Source organism: Gavialis gangeticus, unplaced genomic scaffold (assembly GCF_001723915.1).
Source record: "Gavialis gangeticus isolate Ggan-Ray unplaced genomic scaffold, GavGan_comp1, whole genome shotgun sequence".
NCBI lineage: Eukaryota > Metazoa > Chordata > Crocodylia > Gavialidae > Gavialis > Gavialis gangeticus.
In genome coordinates, this window is record NW_017729020.1 from 1950589 (window position 1) to 1970721 (window position 20133).

Consider the following 20133-nt stretch of genomic DNA (forward strand, 5'->3'; position numbering starts at 1 on the left):
CCAAACCGAAAGGCAAACATTTGAGAATAATTGACATTATATTTAAGTTAAAATTTAGATCCCCCCCCCACCCCCCTGATCCCCAGCTTATGTTTTTCTGTAGTCTAAGGGAGCTTTAAGTGTAGGTTCAGGCCCCTAAGGCATGTGTACATTATCTCCATTCCTCATTTGGAACCGCTGCTGTGAAGCTTGCCCTTCCCACCCATATGTGCTCAACATTCACCAAAGTTCAGAAATGAACTCATGTAGCCAGTTAGCATCATGTTGAGAGTGTGCCAAAAGCATGCCCAAGGCAGAGAAACCAAGAGCAGCGCTGAGCGCTATTCTAAGGTAGCTAGATTGCCTCCTTTCTGTGATTTGGCACATACAAAGAGGAGCCCAGTGGTGGGGTATGATTCTTGGCAGCACTTGTAGACGTGGCATGGAAGCAGTGCAGACAGGCTCTCATTAAGTCATGCAGGGTCGTAAAGGCCAGTTCAATGATTTTAATCACCTTACTGTGTCTCTAATCTGAAATCAAATACTTGTCACTTGAATTATGTTTTCATTCTGTCCTACTTGCTACCAGCATTGGAGCAAGCAAAGGGCTGTTTTCACAATGAATCATGGCAACATTTTTATTTGTATGAATGTGCTGAGATTTTAAAGGAAGCCTAAGGGAATTAGACACTTAAATCCAATTGAAATTCAATAGGAGTCGGACAACTCATTTTTTTCTATTAATGTACCAGTTTGTGTACATATTTCTAGCTGCATTGAAGTCCATGGCAACATCCCACTGACTTCAAGAGTGCTTGAATTACACTTGATGTGGGATTAATGCTAGAAGCATTTATGAAAAGTAAAGTCTCCACAAGCATATACTTTCACAATGGTTCATGACAGAAGCATTAAAACTGTGAAAGAGATTTAAGCATCTCCTGTGATTAATTCAAGCCCTTCTTCAGTTGCTGTTGCTCCCTTATTGAATTGCAGTACCATGTGATGTTGGTGACTGGTTGCACAGCACAAAGGGTGAAAATGCTCAAAGTATTTTTCACAGAAAATGGGTTGTGAACAATCCATAGGGGGAGATATGTTTCTATCAAACACGTCCAATAAATCAAACATGTCCAAGAAATCTTCTAAAAACTGAATCTGCATATGAATAATTTGTGAAGGGAAAAAGGAAGACATTTGTAAAATAAGGTTATGTTTTTCTAAGCTTTAATTGGGTTTTTCAGGTCCCATGAAAATTCATGGTAAATCGTGTACTTTAAGCTGTTCTGGCAGTCTCACCCCAAATTATTTGCTATTCATGCTTTGTCTAGATTTACTCTCAGTGTACATGCAAACAGATCATGGACTGAACCCGATTTCCTCAAAAAATTAATAGAATAATAAAATGTTCACGAAACATTAATTTGATATTTTTAACATGCTCATGGATCTAGTGATATACCCAGAGATTACCTTAACCAGATGAAATGTTCACTATGAATCCAGTTCTGTTCATGGTGCTAGTGCAGAGTTTATTTAAGGGTATTTTAAAAGCCCTTTTTGATCTTCAGCAGAAAGATCTTTGGATGTGGAAATCACCAAGTGGTATACTTAATTTCAGGGATATTTCTGCTATTTAAGAATTATTTAGCTGTGTTTGCCATCTAATACCCAGTGCCACTTAGAACTGGTCTTTCCTTTAGTTGCTGTAGTTAGTTGCTTCAGTGGTCATTAGCTTTCTATTGTTCCTTCTTCAGTAAGAGGAATTTTCAGGCTTAACTGTAAAACTACTTTGAGGTGGTTTTGAGTATCTTCCCTTATTGCAAATCAGCTAATAGAACTTGGCACATCTTTAAGCACTACAGGAGTCTTCTTTGGTGGGAGTTTTGCCAGTGAAAATGGGACTGGACCTGGGGCCTGTGGAGTTCTACAAGTGAAGCACACGCTGACATGCTTTGCTGGATCAGTGCTTTGATCTCCTGGTCTTCTCAGTATGATCTGCAGTGATTACCTTTGCCTTTCTGATACCTTTTATAGTCACCACCACATTCAGTCATTATGGGCTTTCCACCCTTCTTGAGTTGGTGCATCATTATTGACTTTCAGGACAACCCAGAGCCATTTAGAAAGGCACCTCATTTAAAATAATGTGTTCTATCCTAACCAACAGGGAATTAAACGCCTGGAAAAAGTTCTCTGAGAGTGTTAATACATAAAGTGGGAAAGATATAGGGGAAGAGAGGGGTTTTTTTTTTGTTTTTTTTTTTTAATATCAGACTTTCTCCCACTATCATATTCAAGATGAATCGGAGCATGGCTTTTTAACAGGGAAGCCACAGACAACATAGTCAGATGGTCAGCAAGCTGAGTTTGATTTCTCAAAGGGGTGTGCGCACACACATGCATATGTGTTTTAACTCCATGTCTTTTTACTCTAGCTATATACCTTGTGGAGTCATGGCTTTGATAGCAACACTGGTGTTAGTCAGAATCTAGTCCGGGATATAGGACTCCTCACTGATGGTGAAATTACCAATTTAGTTAACTAACGTGAATATACTTGTGAGGTCAGACTCAAGAACTTTTGTCTGCACATGTATCTTTCCTGTGTAGAACAGAGACTGAGATTTTTGTTGGGTCCTCTTCAAGGAAACCTTGAAAGGCCCAATTCACTATTGTCCCACACTTTGTGTAGTCACTGGCGTTAGTGCTAGGTAGATGTAAAATGCTGCTATTCTCATTTATACTTGCCTTGTACTGCAGGCCTTGAGACTATTTTAACTTGCACCCAAGGTTGAGAAAGCAGTTTAACAGCTCTCAAATACAGGTGCTTCTGTAAGTGAGAGGGAAAAGTCACTTTGACTTAATTAGTGCCAAATTTCACTCAGAGACAGCAGTAGTGGCTAAACCACCCTTGCAGCTTTCAGGGCAGAAACAAAGTAATAGGCTCAGGACTACAATTTCATTTAAGTTCAGTTGAATACATTTTTTGCTCATAAAAATATAAATTAAAGCAACTGTTTCATAATTTTCCTTTAGCCTTTTAAATGCTGTTCTTTCAGTCCTGCATTAGGAATCTCATAAACATACAGTGTTGTACCATGCTAGGTAAATAAAGACAGTGACATTTTGTTGGCAGATGTATAACATGTTTACCAAAACACCTTAATATGGTAAATGGGTTATTATGCCCATGGTATAATTCATTGTTAGACTGAATTTCCAGTTGTTCACATTCCCTACTAGCACCCCTCTTCCATCATCATCAATTCCTGATAATTGGTCACTAGTGGATAATTTAACTTTGGCTTAATTCACTACTCCAGCAGGAATGCAAATACACAGTTTACTGTATTTTATGAAGGAGACTTAAATCATGAATGGTTGCAAGGCTGCTACAGAGCCCTGTAGTATAAATTAAACAGATGTTAGGCTCTTCTCTGTTCCATTTACACTGTGTTCTGAAATCAATCTTTTAGAGGGGCAATTGTATGCTTCTTGGCAAAACTTAATTATTCGACGAATTTTCATTACAAAATGAAATTGTAATCAATTATCATGGCAGAGTGGTGTTTTCCTGTAATCTGCAGCCAGCATACGAGCTAATGGAGAGACAAGTAGTTCTGTTCTGTGTAGCTGCTTATATTGCCTTGTCCCCATAGTATATGAGAGCTTTTCAATGGTGAATTATTTTGTTGATTAATGTGACTGACATCTGTCACATGCAGTTTATTCTCTCATCCTTTCCCTAGCACTGGAGGTGAAGACAGAAATGACAATTTTCACCTGATCTGGCTCTATAGATATGACCAAACACAATTGCATGGCTCAAGAGTGCTTTAAAAGGCACGACTCAGGAGCGCTTTAAATTGCATGGTTCGAGAATGCTTTAAATTGTCACGATCTCGTTGCGTGAGAGTTCAGATGAAGACACTTCAGATGGAGCTCCTTTGGTAACTTGTCTGCTTGTGCCAGGAGTAGGGCTGGGTTGTCACAGCTCAGCCCTGCTCCTGATGCTGTCTTCAGAATAGGAGGGGGAGGAGGGAGCGGAGGGAGTTCAGTCTGTGGTTTTTTCTGCTGGCATTGAAGGGTGGGGTGGGTGAATTGGAGCCCCCCGAGGTGTGGGGCACCAATCCCCTCACCCCACCCTCCAGCGCTGACTGAGCAACCCCCAGAACAACTTCCCTCCACTCCTTTGCCCCCTTCCCATTCTGGAAAGTGCCAGAGCTGGAAGGAGGGAAGAGTATTGTTAGGGGCGAGTGGCTGCAGGCTTGCAGCCGCCCTAAACAACAGTTTGACTTCCCAGCCCCTGGGACGACCCAACAGTGAATGTCTGTTGGGTCTGGGGGTTCATTGTAACTTACGGTGCTTCCTGCAAAGCACCATGAGTTACAATGGGGAGCTACTCTTCTGTCTGTGCCTTGTGTGTACACAGCAATGGTTTGGTAAGATTTTTGTGGGTTTTTTTCATGGGGCCATTGGTCGATATGAATGTGAGAGAAGGCAAGGTCAAAGAGGTGCATCTTTTGCAGGAAGCTAAAGCTAGGGAGTTTGCTAATGACCTTTCATTCATATGAGAGACAATTCGACTGATGAAGTGTGCGTTTCTGCACAGAGAAGCTGCAAGCTATGTTAGAGACAGTGGTTCAAAGACAAAGCTGCAGCTAAAAATGAGAGATTCCACAGCTTGAGTGAAAAAATAAATGCATGATGGATATTTTTCTAGGCACACCAAGATTTCTCATATTAGTGACACAGATCACAGCTCTGAGAGAGGAAGAGGGAAAAATTATAATGTGTTGGTCATAACCATGTAACTTCTGAATATAGCAATCTCACAGCAAAGTGACTATTACTTTCTGTTTCCTACCAACATACTCTATTGTTGGGCTTAATTTCAGGACTCACTGTACTTTTTAAATATCAAACATATTTCACAGTAGTACCTGCCAAGCCCATATTGGAAAATGATATCTTTGCAAACAAAAGCAAGTATCCTAAAAATAAAGTTGGGAAATGAAATGGTGTGGGCTTGAGGTTTCCTGGAATGAACAGAAAATGCTGCAGAAACTGGAGGAAGCAATTTTAGCTTTGGTTTAGAGATTAAGGAACTCATATGACTAACCCATTTCATTCAACTGCCACTGCTGTGTCAGCCAATCTTTTGCTTGCTGTGCTTGAGTATAGGTTTCCCATTCAAACAAATAAAACTTGGAGCAGAAATACACTTCCAACCTTCCCTTGCTATTTCTTGAAATTAATAATCAACTTGGTAAACCTGTAGAGAGGGGCACAGTATGTGCAGCCCAGTTTCAGGTTATCCATCATTGAGTTTTGTAACAGAAGGAAGGAAGCCTTCCATTTTAAAAGGGACCTCAACCTGACAGCTACAACAGGGGGCTTCTCAATAGGTGGTGTTACAACACTGTAGCGGGCTTATATAGTTAATGAGTAGAAAGTTGGACAAGTGCTTGATGGGAGAGCAGCATAGATGGAGGGGAGTGAGCACAACAAAAATGTTGCATTCTTTCTCTCTCTTTTTGTGAGCCCAATTTTATGTTCAGTCTCATACATTTACTAGTATGTTAGCTGTCTGACTGTAAACAGGCACACAAATTAGTTTTTGTGACATTAAAAGTGGATCAGGTATTGGTATAGGAGTCAGACTAAGGCCCATTCAGTGGTCTGCCAATGAATTGGTGCATGACATCAGGTGGACACTTCCTTCTATCTCAGTTTACCTTCCCATACTTAGTCTGTCTTGTCTACTGGGAAGGTTGCTCCAAGGGCTTACCCTAGACACTCTGTGAGACTGTCCAAATAAGTGGGAATGTACGTTTCCCCAGGGACAAGTAGCAGTGGCATACCTTGTGCCACTGCTACTTGTCCCCAGGGAATGCCTGTGCCACATGTGCAGATTGCCCTGGGTGGGGTGAGGGAGGCTGGGGCAGCAATGGTGCTGGCCCCAGCAGCCTTACCTGGGGGCCACTGGGAGCTGCAGCTACAACACTCCTGCAACAGAAAGCCTGGCCCAAAACTGGAGCCATGGCTCTGGCTGTCCAGGCTCTGATTTTGGGTGGCACACTCTACCGCCACATGTGCCACCCCATAGTTTTTTTTTTGGTTTGGTTTTTTTTAACCCTGGGATCTCCCAGGGTCAAAAAAATCCCTGTGCTGCAAAGTAGCAGCATGGGGAATGCCTGCATATGCAGTATGTGGTGCTGCAGAGGGGTCTGCGGCGCCACATACCACACTCATCTGGATGCACCTGGTGTGTATGTGCATGTGTGCAATGCTTAGCATAATGGCACAGTGTGTAAGGGTTAATGTCTCTGCTCCCCATCTTAATGAGGTAGTTGTCCCAGCCTGGTTCGAAGACAGCCTTTGCTCTGCTGCCTGCTTGAGTCCAGCTACTCATTTTAAAGGGACTCATCTAGTACCTGGCATTTGTTGCCTACCACATATAATTTCCAGTCTGTGTAAACAGCTCTTGACCTGTTTGCAGCTCCTTGAGGAATTGTACCTGCTTCTCCTGGAATGGTCTTGTAACCTTTGAACCATCATTCCTCTGTGACTTTACTGCACAGACCTGTGTTGCTAGCTTGTTTGCAACATTTCTTAAGAGAGCATAAATGTCTGATTTTGTTTGTCAATGAGGTGCTAAATATTTCCAGAATAACAGAGAGATATACTCATCTCCAGAGCTTATTTTTCATATTTATTTTCATTGTTCCTTATGTACAATGGACTTGAGTGCATCTTGACTATAATAATAAGAGTTGCCTATGTGATTTTAGAAACACAGTTACCCTTGCTTTTGTAGTAAGTTGATGGCCCAACCTTGGAAATTTCAGCCTTCAAGACTTCAATTTAGGTCTCAGGGCTGCATGTACTGATCTACCCCAGCAGTTCTGAGAGTTGGTCCACATGTTTTCTGGGGAACTCCAGTCAAAGAGTGGGAGATGCAGTGAACTTGTGAGAACTTTTAAGCCAAAGATGAGTACTTGGGGTCAATTCAGGGTTAACTAAGTGTTAAGTGGCCAACTGGGTAGTTTGCCCTCCCAAGCATCCTTGCGACCTTCTCCTTTGTTTTTTCCTCCTCCCAAGAACTACACACACATATAGACAGCTGATCTAGATGCGTGTTTTCATAGGACCTCAGCCCACCAGCTGAAGTGAGGGACGAGTCTTAGACAGAGATCCACACACCCACGCTCTTACTTGCCACATCTTTGGTGTTTAAAGGAAGAAGTTCAGTACCTGGATGGGTAGTTCTGTCTAGTCGTCATCTATGACGCTGAGGGCTCCACCACCCCTACACCCTCGCCCAGTCCACCGGTTGTCTAGGCGTCTTCGGGTTTCTATTCAGCTGCCGGGTTCCTCCCCGGGGCCTTTACCTTAAGAAAAAAATGAAAGGAACCCATGCCTCCTGTCCTGGAGCACTGTCGCATGGCTTTTGGTAATAAACAAAGAAACAAAATGTCAATGCGACTACTCTCTCCTTCCCCCGGGCATGTCCATAGGATCACGCCTACTATTGGGGTCATCACGGTACCCTCATCTCACTGAGGTCATCATTTATAATTTTTTATTGTACCCCTTTTAGGGTCACTACGGTACCAGGCTTTAATTGTACTCCTCTATTAGAGTCTTTACAGTACCTGTTTCTCCGTGGGGCTCTGCTGGCTGCCGAGGAGACTGCAGGCAGTCCCTGACCCTTGCAGCCCACCGTACCTTCCTCCAGAGCTCCCCTGGGCCTCCCTCTCTGCGGGAGCCTCGTGCTGGCCTCCACCTGGCTCCCACAGACTCCTCCAGCGCTGTTGGCCTGGCTCCTTCGCTTTCAGTCCTGCGCTCTCCCCTCCTGCCTGCTCTGGGCTCCTCTTCATGCTGCAGTGTGAGCTCTCCACTCCTCCCCTCTAGAAACACCTGGATATGAAGGGTTTCAGCCGGGTCCTCTGGGGTAGCTGCTTCTGGCTTTGGCTCGGGCTCGCTCACACTAAGTAAAATTCCACCTCTGAATTGTATGGAGATCATGGTGAGGATTGATTCAATGGTTCCTTTTGCCCTTAAATATACAGACAGGTGAAGTTGCCTGATTTGCTTCATTGTTTTAACCAGTGCCTGAAGAGAGCCTTGAAAAGATTGCTATGTAACAAGCTAAGTGGGGTCTCACTCGGCACTTCCGGTCAATACGAAGCTGAGGTGTATGAGATCTATCGTGGAAAGTGCTGAGTGCCTCTTACAAGCTGAGAAATGCTTAGTTCCTGGAAGCTGAATAGAGTCAAGGGTGCTTAGCCCCTCGCAAGAGAAAGTCCTGAGGAACCTTGGCCTTGCACAGTGGGGAGAACCAAGTGGATACCTTTACAAACACTTTGCATGGAGGCTTTGTATTCAGGACAAGGGTACGAAACAATCTTGCTGCCTAGTGCATTTTTCCCAGTGTCTTTTTGAGAAGCAAGGTGGCAGCAGCACTTAACATTGGCTTTCCAATTGATTAAGGTTGGGATTTTTTTTTCCAGGATGTCTGCAGAACATCCAACCAAACATAAAAAGGTTCAGAGATGTCAGTAAGAAGATATATGCTCTAATCAAGAGGGATGTCTCCTCTGAGCTCTATTAGTTGCCAAGAAACTACCTCTGTAAAAGTGAAAATCTCTAACCACTCCTAAAATAATTGACTGGATGGATACAGCTGTGCTCAAAATGATTTCCTGGAACAGACGCATAGGTAACCAGGGTGATGAGCATGAGATAAATGCCTAGGCAGTTGGAGATTGCCAACAGAATGGGCACCCTCAGCTAAATGGATTCCAAATCTGCTGGTGTTGAGAAGGCAGCGTAGTGTGGTAACTAGCACACGGGGCTGCAGGTCTGGAGACTCGATTATTACTTGGGCCCTGCTGTTTAGGTTCATGGTGGTGTTGGGTAACTCACTTCCCCTCTCATTCCCTACTTGTGCTGTACCAGCCTTGTCTGTTTGGACTGTGAATTCTCCATAAACTGTTGCTTATGTTATTTGTATAGTATCTGGCACAAAGCAGACTTCATCTTATCATGGCTATAAAGTAATAAAATTAATACTATAATAATAGCAACTAAGCTCCTGGCTCAGGAATGAACTGTGCACTTTCAATAAAGTTTTCTTCCTTAGGAGTTTCCTTCAGAAGCATAGAAAATTATTGTTGGAAGGGACCTTGTCCAACCCCCTGCTCAAAGTAGGACCATCCCCAACTAGATTATCCCAGCCAAGGCTTTGTCTACCTGGGTCTTAAAACCCAACTTCTCTGAGTAACCGGTTCCAATGCTTTACTACCCTCCTAGTGAGAAAGTTTTTCCTAATATCTTTCATGGGCCCAGAGGGCTACCAAACTGTCATTTACCTCATACTGGTGCAAAGTGAATCAGAACTGGAGTTCATTCTGCAAGTGTTCGTAATGCAAGGGCTACATATAGATGTAAGTTGGCATACAGACAATAAATATTCTGTCAGAGGATAAGAAAATAGTATGTTGTATAGGTAGAAAGAGACAACACTTATGCACCCCCTGTAATTATGGTGCAAGCTGTGCATTATGTTCATGTACAGTTGTGGGTCAGGTCCTCAGCTGGTAGAAACTGGTGTCACTAGCAGTGAGTTATGCTAGCTTTGAGATCTTGGCTAGTTGTGATGGCTTGTCAGAAATTGTGCTGCCTAAACGTCAAGTATAATTCTTTTTTTGGAGGGAAGCTCTCTGGTGAAAGCGTTGTTACCAGTGCTGGACCATGAAATCTATTCTACCAGCCAGCAGCTAGGTCACACTGATCTGTACCACTCATATAAAGAATTTGTTTACTTCTAAACCTGTAGGTCAGCAAGTCTATATTTCTTCTATTGTCTTGGCTAAAGCTAAAGTTGGGAGCACTGACACTTTTTAATATCTCTCCTATTTCCTCATATATTACTTACCATTTTCTTCTGTATTTACAGAAGCTTAAAATAAAATGTGTGGGATATTTAGTAAAGCACACTCCCAGACCAAAGTCTTTTTATTTTTTTTTTCAATATTTCCTTTCCAAGGCTATGATCTTCAGGAATTGGGAGCTGGGAGAGTTAACTGTTTTTACTGTCTCCTGTGTGTCTACAGTCATCTTGCAGGCACTGCTGCTGCCATACTGATCTCTTGCCCTCAACTCTGTAGTGTACGAGGCCCCATTTTTTAAAAAGCAAAAGCAATTTTACTGTAGTCTCCATGATTTAAAGCTTTGTTCCACGGTAAAACACAAAAAAACCTCTGAAGATTTAAAAGCTGTACCATGTTTTACAATGTTGAGAGCTTGGGCTCATACTTCTGGTAGACTTTTCTTGTTGCTGTTATAGGCCAAAGATGTGCGAGAAGTTTGCAACCTGTGTGTAGATCTGGGGGGCCGTACCCTCGCTGGAGGGCAGCGGGGCTGTGCTGGACTCTTCCTGGGGGGTCTGGGCCCCTGGATCTGTATGTGGTATGACAGCATGCTGCTGCTGCCAGCTGAGGCCAGCACCAGCATCCGAGTCTGCCCGGCTCAGCCTGTGCCAAGCACCAGGAAGAACCTAGTGCTGGCGCTGGCCCCAGTCAGCAGCGGCAGCCTGTTGTCATCCCACATGCAGACCCAGGGGGCTGTGCCAGCCTCCTCCCAAAGGGCACGGGCCCCCGGATCTGCACATGGATGATGCCAGGCTACTACTGCCAGCTGGGACTGGGACTGGGTACAGCCCGTGCTGAACACCAGGAAGCCTGGTGCTGCCTCTGGCCCCATCCAGCAGCAGCAGCCTGTTGTCATCTGGGCACAGATCCGGGGGCCTGCATCCCCTGGGAGGATTGTGGCACAGCCCCATAGTCCTCCCGGGGGGCATGGGCGCCCGGATCTGCGTGCGGGATGACAGCATGCTGCTGCTGGCCTGGGCCACAGGCAGCACCAGGCTTCCTGGTGATCAGTACAAGCTGCACCCAGCACTGGTCCTAGCTGGCAGCGGCAGCCTGCTGTCATCCCACATCATCTGGGGGCCCCCGCCCCCCAGGAAGAGCTGGGGGAAGCTGTCAGAGAGCTGGGGGGAAATACTGGGGAGCTGTGGAATCGAACCAGGAACTGGGGGAATGTTCAGGGACCTGAACATTTCCCCAGCCCCGTTCAATTTCCCAGCTCTTCCCAGGGTTGCAGGGCCCCCCGGATCTGTGTTTTGGGTTTGCTGCAGTCAGTGGCAGAGAGCTGAGACGCCGCGTGCAGATTGGGGGCCTGTGCACCCCGGGAAGAACTGGGGAAATGATTAGAGAGCTGGGGAATCGAACAGGCAGCTAGATGTCAGTATCAGAGAGCAGTCCTTTCCCCCTCTTCCCCTTCCCTCTCTTTAGCTTCTGTTTAGCAGCAGCAACCCTGGCTTCAAAACTCAATGTTTCAGGTGCCCTCATTTCATTTCAAAGCAGTTTCAAAGCATTTTGATTTCACTGTTTTGAGCTTGAAACGCATCAAAACAACTTTGAACTGAAACACCTGTCGAAATTTCGCACCGCCCTATTATCTGGGCTTGCGGGCCACACAGGAAGTTTTGTTGAGCTGATGTGAGCCAGGGCAGCACCTCCTCCTCCTGACCCCCCTGCACAGCAGCTCACCAAAACTCCTTATGTGGCCCCATCCTCTCCACTTGTCCATGCGCTCTGCTTGTATGGGTCCCAGCCAATCTTTATGCAGACCCTAGGATCGTGCAGCAGTGACAGCATGGGGCTGGGACCTGGGGCAGAGTCGCAATCTGCTCCACGCACAGCCTTGCCTGCAGACCTGGTGTGCATCCCAGGGGTGTGTGGGCAGCAGATCATGGCTCTGCTCTGTGCTCAACTGAGATAGGGCCTTGGGTGGCTGGGGTATGGCATATGGAAGTGGGATGGGTAGGCAGGGCTGGGATTCTGTGGCCCTGGCCTCACACTGTCACTGGCCTGCAATCCCAGCCCTGGCCCTGCCTACCCACAGCCCCATCACGGCCAAGTGTGGAGCAGAGCCATGATCTGTGGCCTTCTGCAGGTAAGGGGCGTGTGGGCTCTGCCCTGGCCCCTGCCCCAGCTCTGTGCTGTCATCACCCAGTGATCCCGCCCCATGACCCCGGTCTCACCCTCCTGTCCTGCCCCCGAATACCACTCCCTGCCTGCTCATGGCTCCATCCCATCCACCCAGCTGTGCGCCCTGCCTACCTGGCAGTGGGTGTGGGGTGGATTTACTGGGGTACCTGGTCAGTGAGGCAGATCTGGTGGCCGCAGGAGTCGGAAGGAGCTGCTGCTGTCAGGGCTGCCAGGAAATGAGTTTGGCTGCTGTGCTTCACGAGGCCCACTGCATGTCCAGGGGTGGCAGTACCACCTGTATGCCTGGGCTGCCCCCTGTACCTGAGCTGGGTGGGACCAAGGGACCCACCACAGGCTGGACAAAATCCCTCCATGGGCTGCATTTTGCCCACCCCTGGGTTATCTGATGTCACACAACAGATTAGCTGCAGACCTGGGAAAAAGCCTAGTTCAAGTTTCTAATTACTGGACCAGGCTGCCTGCCCTACCAAATCCATTATCATAATATATTTCAGTGCATGTAGTAATTATTCAAAAATGATCTAAAACTGGAACAGTTCAAACCTGGACACAAATAACCTGACTCTGTATTGTTGAAAGTTTTTTCATGGTACTAAAAATTAGCTTAGGAGAATTACTAAGTAATTTCAAGTACCATAAAATAGCTGTTGTGAATAAAAAGCATCGTTACCACTATGCTTTGGCCCAGTTTCTGTAGGAATGAGTTATTATCATTAATTATTGCTCTATTTTATAGTTATTGCCTGTAATTTCAGACTTTAAATACTCTAAAGCATAAACAATGCTAATTTAATTATGGTGCTAGAGTTGTTGAAATTTGCATGCAACGGAAGAAACCATTAATAAAGTTTTATTCAGAGAGAAACTTGTAAGAACTGTTAGCTTTTTAGCATTTTTGTCAGTCCTGGAGTAGTGGAATTAGCCCTTCCTTCTTAGCGCAGACCAGCTCTTAGCTAGGTAGCACCAGCTATGCAATTCATTCTCACATATTACAGATGGCCAGAGAGAATCATGGGACCTCTGTACCCAAGAGCCTCAAGAAAGAGTTCCTCATTTGAAATGCTTTGTAGCTGATTCCTTTCGAAAGGGATGTTAGATGCGTAAATGAGTCTGCACATTCTCAGGGTTTGGCAAAATATAGAACTCCATTGTGCTATTATAGTTCTTAAACACGAAACTTGATCCCAGTGTTTGTGCACTTCCACGCGAGTGGTTCATACCATCATTTAAATTAATCTCATATATTTCATTCACATTGCATCAATGACTGTTCTAGTGGCCTGTTACAAACTAGTCAGGGGGGACCAGCAGGCACTGGGGGAGTCCCTGTTCCCCCGAGCACTGCCAGGAGTGACCAGGAACAACAGTCACAAGCTGGCAGAGGGGAGATTCAGGCTAGACATCAGGAGGCGCGACTTCACGGTGAGGGCGGCTAGGGTCTGGAACCAACTTCCAAGAGAAGTGGTGCTGGCTCCTATCCTGGGGATTTTTAAGAGGAGGTTAGATGAACACCTTGCTGGGGTCGTTTGACCCCAGTACTGTTTCCTGCCATGGCAGGGGGTCGGACTAGATGATCTACTCAGGTCCCTTCCGACCCTAGAAACTATGAAACTGTTCTCCTTACAATTTACCACTGCCCTAAACTGCATGTCACTTTATAAATAAGCTTTTTTTTTCCAACTATTTCAGTTGGTCTAATAAAAGATATCAAATTTACCCAAATAACCTTGTCTGCTTGTGTATTTAGACCAACACAGCTACAACTTATGACCCTGAAACTTTATAAGTAACAATTTTATATTTTATGTATTTTATATTTTGTTTAAAATCTCTGATAAAAATGTTAATTAGGACGAGAACAAGAATTAATCTTTAGAAGATCCCACAAGCAGCATAGACTTTTGATGACTCCTTGTTTATAGCTGCATTTTGAGACCTATTCTTTAAATAGAATAGACTGTAAATAGGTCTCTTCTATTTTACGCTCCATGGTGATTTAGTAGCTCTTCCTGTTTGTTAATCAAGGTAAACCAGGTCAAACGTGTTATAGAAGTCTAAGTATAGGGTGTCAACACTATTGATTTATCAGTTATATTTGTAATCCCATAAAGAATAATCATGTTAGTTTAGAAATACTTTTTTTCTAGAAATCAAGGTTAATGGGCATATATGATATTACACTCCTTTAGTTCTTGAGTAATCGAGTTTCATATCAGCTGTTCCATTACTTTGCTTAGCATAAAATCCAAACTGACAGGTTCATCCCATTTGGCTCTTTTAAACTTTGCTACAGCATTGGTTTCCATACATTCTTTTGTATCTAGCCCAGGTGTAACAGGAGTTATTGCGGGGGGGACATCATTAAGAGTCTGGAGAACTTCTTGAGCAGTTTTAAAAAAATGCTTAGACACAGGTTACCTGGACCTATTGATTTTAAAAATGTCTAACTATAGTAGCTTCTGTTTAATATCCTCCTGAGCTGCTGTTGAAGTGGAAAGTGTTCCATCATTACCATCATCATATGATAGGAATTAATTGTATGACGTGACATACTCTCCAATAATAATTTAATGACATTGCACTGGGCTCCTTTTATTCAGCAAAAACACATTGGCACATGCATTAGCTAAAACATGTGTCCTGAAAGAAGTTCCCTGGAAGTCATAAAGACAAAATCAAAACTACAGCATTTCACTCCAACTTCACCTCTTGGTCTCAAGTCAGGCAGCACTCAGCCTTGTAAGCACTGATTTAAGTCCTGGTGAAGGCTTCACATCAAATAGACTCTCTTACCATTATTTATGTACAGTCCTCAGTAGAATGGAGCCCTGATCTTTTTGAGGGGACTCTAGGCAATAGTATAATACAAATGATAACCAGTTTCAGTAAGAGTAAATGTCTGGAAAAGATTTAAAAACCCCATATAGTTATACATAATGTCTTAATGTGCCTTGTGACTCATTTCCCTATCTGTAAAATGATACTAATGCTTCCTTACCAGGATAGTGCTGATGATGCATTAGATAGTGTTTAGGCACTTTGGTGATCAGGGTCATAGATTGCTTGACCATTGCTGCCTTGTCATTTCCTTGGGCACCTGGGGCATCTGCCTTGTCATTTCCTTGGCAGTCTGTCCTCTAGTATCCACCTGTTGTCTCTTGTCACGTATTTAAATGGTGCCAAGAAGTCAAAGACAAAAGAGGTCTTTAGGTCAAACACAAAAATTTTAGTTTTGCCTTTATTCTGTATCTTGCCCATTTGGGTCTGGTAGCTGGTTGGGGATCATAAATGCTACCAAAACACCACCACTACTACCTTCATATGACAATGTTAGGATGATGATGTTATACCTCATACTTCTTCAGGATGTTCAAAGTTTATCCGACTAGCAAAGAAAATCCTTTCTCTAAGGTAACAAAAGAACAGGAGCTCATATTCCCTAATGCAACCTATTGGAAATACAGAAGGACATTGATGATTTGCTGCGAAAATGCTCTCCCCAATTCACTTTTCTTTTTCTTTTTTTTCTTTTTGGCATACATCAGGCAGATTCTCAAAAGGGCCAAGACATTCCAGTAAACCATTTGTGCTCTCCCAGAGGAGAACAAATGAGTTTGCAGCAACAAAACCTTCATTTTGAGGAGATTTTGCTAACTTGGGGCTGGTTCTTTGTAACACTGTTGCCATCTTCTGTTAGGGCACACTGGAGTGGGAAGAACATGTATACCCCCTTCTTTCAATCAACATTTCTGTACTGGGACATCTATAATTTGGCCCTGCATATGACACGTTTAGAATAGGAATTAAGGCTGAAAAGTACTGAATTCTCTAGCTCTGTTCAGCAAAGCACATACACCCATGCTTAACTTAGACAATTGAGTAAAACTGCATAGTTGAATGCATGCTTATTGCTTAAGTGCTTTGCTGGATCAGGCTAGAGTACTTAACACATCACAGGATTGAGTCCTGGGAGCCTGACCAGATTTCCAGAGAAGGCAATGAGTGACAAAACTCCAAATGGATTTTAAGTACTGCAATACCACACCCACTGGGTGAAATCCATGCCTGTACAGTTGGGTCAATATAAGCATGTGCACTTCAGTCCTGATATGAAAGATGCATCAGCTTATTGACCGATGGGGCCAGTCTTTCTGTAGAGGGTAGGGGTTTCACCCTGTATCAGTGCAATTACTCCCACGAATCTGTATTGAGCATCTGTTTATAAATACACTGAAAGGCTGATTTTGAAAACAAAAGGACATCTGGGTGCTTGTAAGTGTTTGGCAGACACACTGCCTATGAATATGCCATCACTGCAAGGCATGGGATTCAGCTACAAAGCTTGCTATCCTCTGTGCTTATTGAGACAGTCGATCAGGTTTAGTTGTGCAGCGGGGTCTCAAATTTTTCTTTTACCAGAGCTTTGTGAAAATTCACAGTGCCTTTTCACTTGGCCAAAAGGGAACCTGTAGGGTAGCCTTTTTTTATAAAGCACAGGTAATACTGATCTTTACTAATCACATGTTGTTACATGGCTTTTTTTGTTAGCTATAGCACATAGGCACAAACTGCTGACATGAGCTTTTTGCTGAGCTGTGGGGTTGACAAATGGGGGAAGGTTGCTGGTGTCACACCAGCTAACAAGATCAAGTATTGTTCTGTCGCCGGGGCTTTTTGGTTGTTTTTTTTATAGAGAGGTGGAATAGTTGCAAAGAGAGATCTGTGAACTAATGCTTATTATTTATATTCTGCTGCATTGAATCTTGACCTGCCAAATTCAAGGAAGGAAAAGCATTGCAACTGAAAATAAAAACAGGGGCTGGGTGCAGACATTTAAAAAGCCTGAGGCGGAATCAATTTAAGTTACACGGTTTTCTAAGTAGCATAGATTAGACTGGTAACAAACAAAACACACTTCTGCCCTTTGGTGCGGGGGAATGGAGGCTGCCTGCACTGGCCTACACCAGCAGTCTGGGAGCGCCCCTGCACACCTCCCACTATGCCCTGTGGGCTCCATGGGCTGCTGGAGACGGTCAAATGCCTGGGCCACCCCTGATTGGCTTCTGAGCACAGGTGATCATATCCTTAAACACCTGCCACATCATCTTCCAGCCATAGGCATCTGTCAGCCACAGGCAGGCAGCAGGAGTGGGCAAGGGGGGCATCTCTTTTCCTGTGCAGGAGTCCCAGCACCTGGTCACCCACATCCCTGGGCCATGCCCCCGTTCTCCATGATGTACACACAGACCTGACACAGAGCCCAGGAGAAGCCACATGCTAAGGTGCAGCCCCAAGCAGCCCAACCTGGATGCTGGGCATGGGTGAGCAAACTTCCTTCTGGTGCTATGTCATCTGTCAGCCACAGGTATGTGTCAACCACAGGCCAGCAGTGGAAGGCATGCTCGTCCACATCCAGCAGCCCAGTCTGGCTCCATGGGGCTGCACCCAAGCACAGGGGTTCTCCTGGGCTCTGTGTCAGGTGTGTGTGTACATCATGGGGTGCTTCATTATGAGGTGCAGGGGCATGGCCCAGGAATGCAGGTGCCCAGGTGCTGAGGCTTACGCATAGGAAAACAGATACCTCCCTCCCCACTTATGCTGCCTGGCTACAGCTGAGCTGACTGGAGGCAGGAGGCAGGGCTCTGGAAGGAGCCAAGAGTGGCGCAAGTGCTAGTGCATCTCCCTGTGAGGAGAGGCTAGCAGGACCCACAAAGGAGCCTGGGATGCTGGTGGAAAGTGACCTAACTTGAATTGATAGGGGAACTGGTACAGAATTTAGATTCGCTGTGTCATTGGTAGGTGTTATAGGGTTTTGGCCCCTTCTTGGCTGGTGCCTTGCTCCCTAGCGACGTCAGGGTGAGATCTGAATTCGGCACCACTGAGGTGGTTCAGGTGCTGCTCCTACTCATCTGCCACGTCTTTGTTTTTATTCTTTTTCTTGGGAGGCAGTTCCCTGTAGATTGTCTGAGGGGATCTCAGCCCTAGGTTTCTTCGTAGGGCTCCAACCCCCCCTTTACCCCACCCTCGTTGCATCTATATGGCCAGAGCGGACTCTGCTCTCCACAGGTCTTACCCTTGGATGATCCCATCTCATCCACGCTGCCCGCCTCCAAGGGCTGGGCCTTTCTGGCCATCCATCTTCATCTTTGGACTGGATCCTGGGCAGCTAAACACATTCTTGCCTGGGGTTAACTGTAACTTAGGAAAAACTGAACATAAGGGGTCAGTGTCTGCTGATCGGGCTCCTGGGATCATGTCTCCCAGGGTCTTTGGTATTGTTGGGGACTCTGCCATTCCTCTTCACCTAGTGGATGCCTGGGAGGGGCGGCAGCCCTGTGCTGAGCTGCTGTTGGCCCTCTCATGGAAGCCTCCCTGGGGTCCATGTCCTTTCCCCTTTTGGGACCGTCTGACCTGTGGCTGGGCTGTCTGGGTCCCAGAAGCTGGTGTTCTTATCCCCCTTGCATGGGGCTCCGTGCTCCTCTGCACCTCCCTCACTGCTGTGTTGCCCAGGGGTGTCATTGGTCCCTTGGGGCTGTTTCCTGCCACAGTACCTGGTGCTTCTGTTGGAGCTTCGCCTCCCCTTCATGGCATCCTAGGGGGCTGCTGTTCTCTGGTGGAGCTCCCCGGTGTCCCTCTGCTCCCACAGCTTGAGTTCCCCGGGTCACCTGCCGGTGTTCCCTGGCAGATGCTAGGCTTCCTGCTCCCATCCCCCAGATCTTAGGCCAGTTTCTCCTGCCAGCCTCCAGCTGCATCCCCAGCTGCTTTTTGAGCATCTTGCACCTCTTTCAGGCCATGCCCCCCGCCCCCGCTGATTTGCAGGCTCAGGCAGCTCCGGAACGGCCAAGCCTACCCCAGAGTCTCTCTCCAGCTGCCTCTGTTTGCTGTCCTTGCAGTAAGTATTGAGGTGCGTTGGGAGGGGCCTTTAGGCTCCCCTCTCACACATTGGTTTAACCTAAATCGATTAAGTTTGAGAGCACATTGGTCCAGGTCTATCTAAGACCAGATTCTACCATTTTTAGACCAGGGTATGTGCAGTGAACATCTTCTGGTGTTTAGACTGTTTTTTGATCACTTAAGGTGTTTTTACATGTGCTCTGAGGGTGTGTGTGGGGATACTTTCATTAGAATGGATTCAAGAGCTGTTCTAATTAATGCACACACACTGTCTTGTGTATCAGCATCCCTGTGCTTCAAAATGGTGGTGGGAGTGCTTTAATTAAAGCTCATTGAACTAATTAGCATGCTCTAGCAGACTTGATTAATCAAGTTTGCTCTGACATGCTGTAGTTACAATGTGTCAGAGCAGCCTCCGCATACATCTACAGACACACTCAGGCTGGTAAAAGTGTAATGTCTGTACCTAGCCAGGATTTGCCATGCTTAGATCAGCAGTGTCTCTCATCTAATGCTAAGTAGTGTCACCAGTTAAGAGAAAACTGCAAGAAATACTGATGTGGGCAATTATAAAATAATTTGCCTGAAGGAAAATTTCTTCCTATTATTTATTTGCACTGCAGTACGTATGTAGGAGCCTATGTGTTAAATGCTGTCCAAAGTCAGATCATGTCTCAAAGCACACTCAGTCTAGGTATTTATTTTACAGTAGCACTCAGACTCCAGCTGAGATGGGGGCTCACTCTTCATTCTGTGTCCACTGATGGTAAGTAATAATCTGAATAGACTAAAGAAGGGCATAAAAGAAGTATGAACATCTCCTTTTTGCAGATGGGGGAGCTGGGGCAAAGACAAATTGACTGTCCCAAGGTCATGTAGGACTTCTAATAGCTGGTTAAAGTACCTAGACAAATGGGAGTATTGGACCACAAGAAATCTCATTAGATTCAACAAGGACAAGGGAAAAGTCCTGCACTTAGGTCAGAACAGTCCCATGCACTGGTACAGCCTGGGGTCTGACTGGCTGGGCAGCAGCTCTGCAGAAAAGGACCTGGGGGTTACAGTGGACAAGCTGAATATGAGCCAACAGGTGCCCTTTTGCCAAGAAGGCTAATGGCATCCTGGGCTGCACTGGTAGTGTAGCAAAAATAGATACTTTTCTCTATGTTTCTTT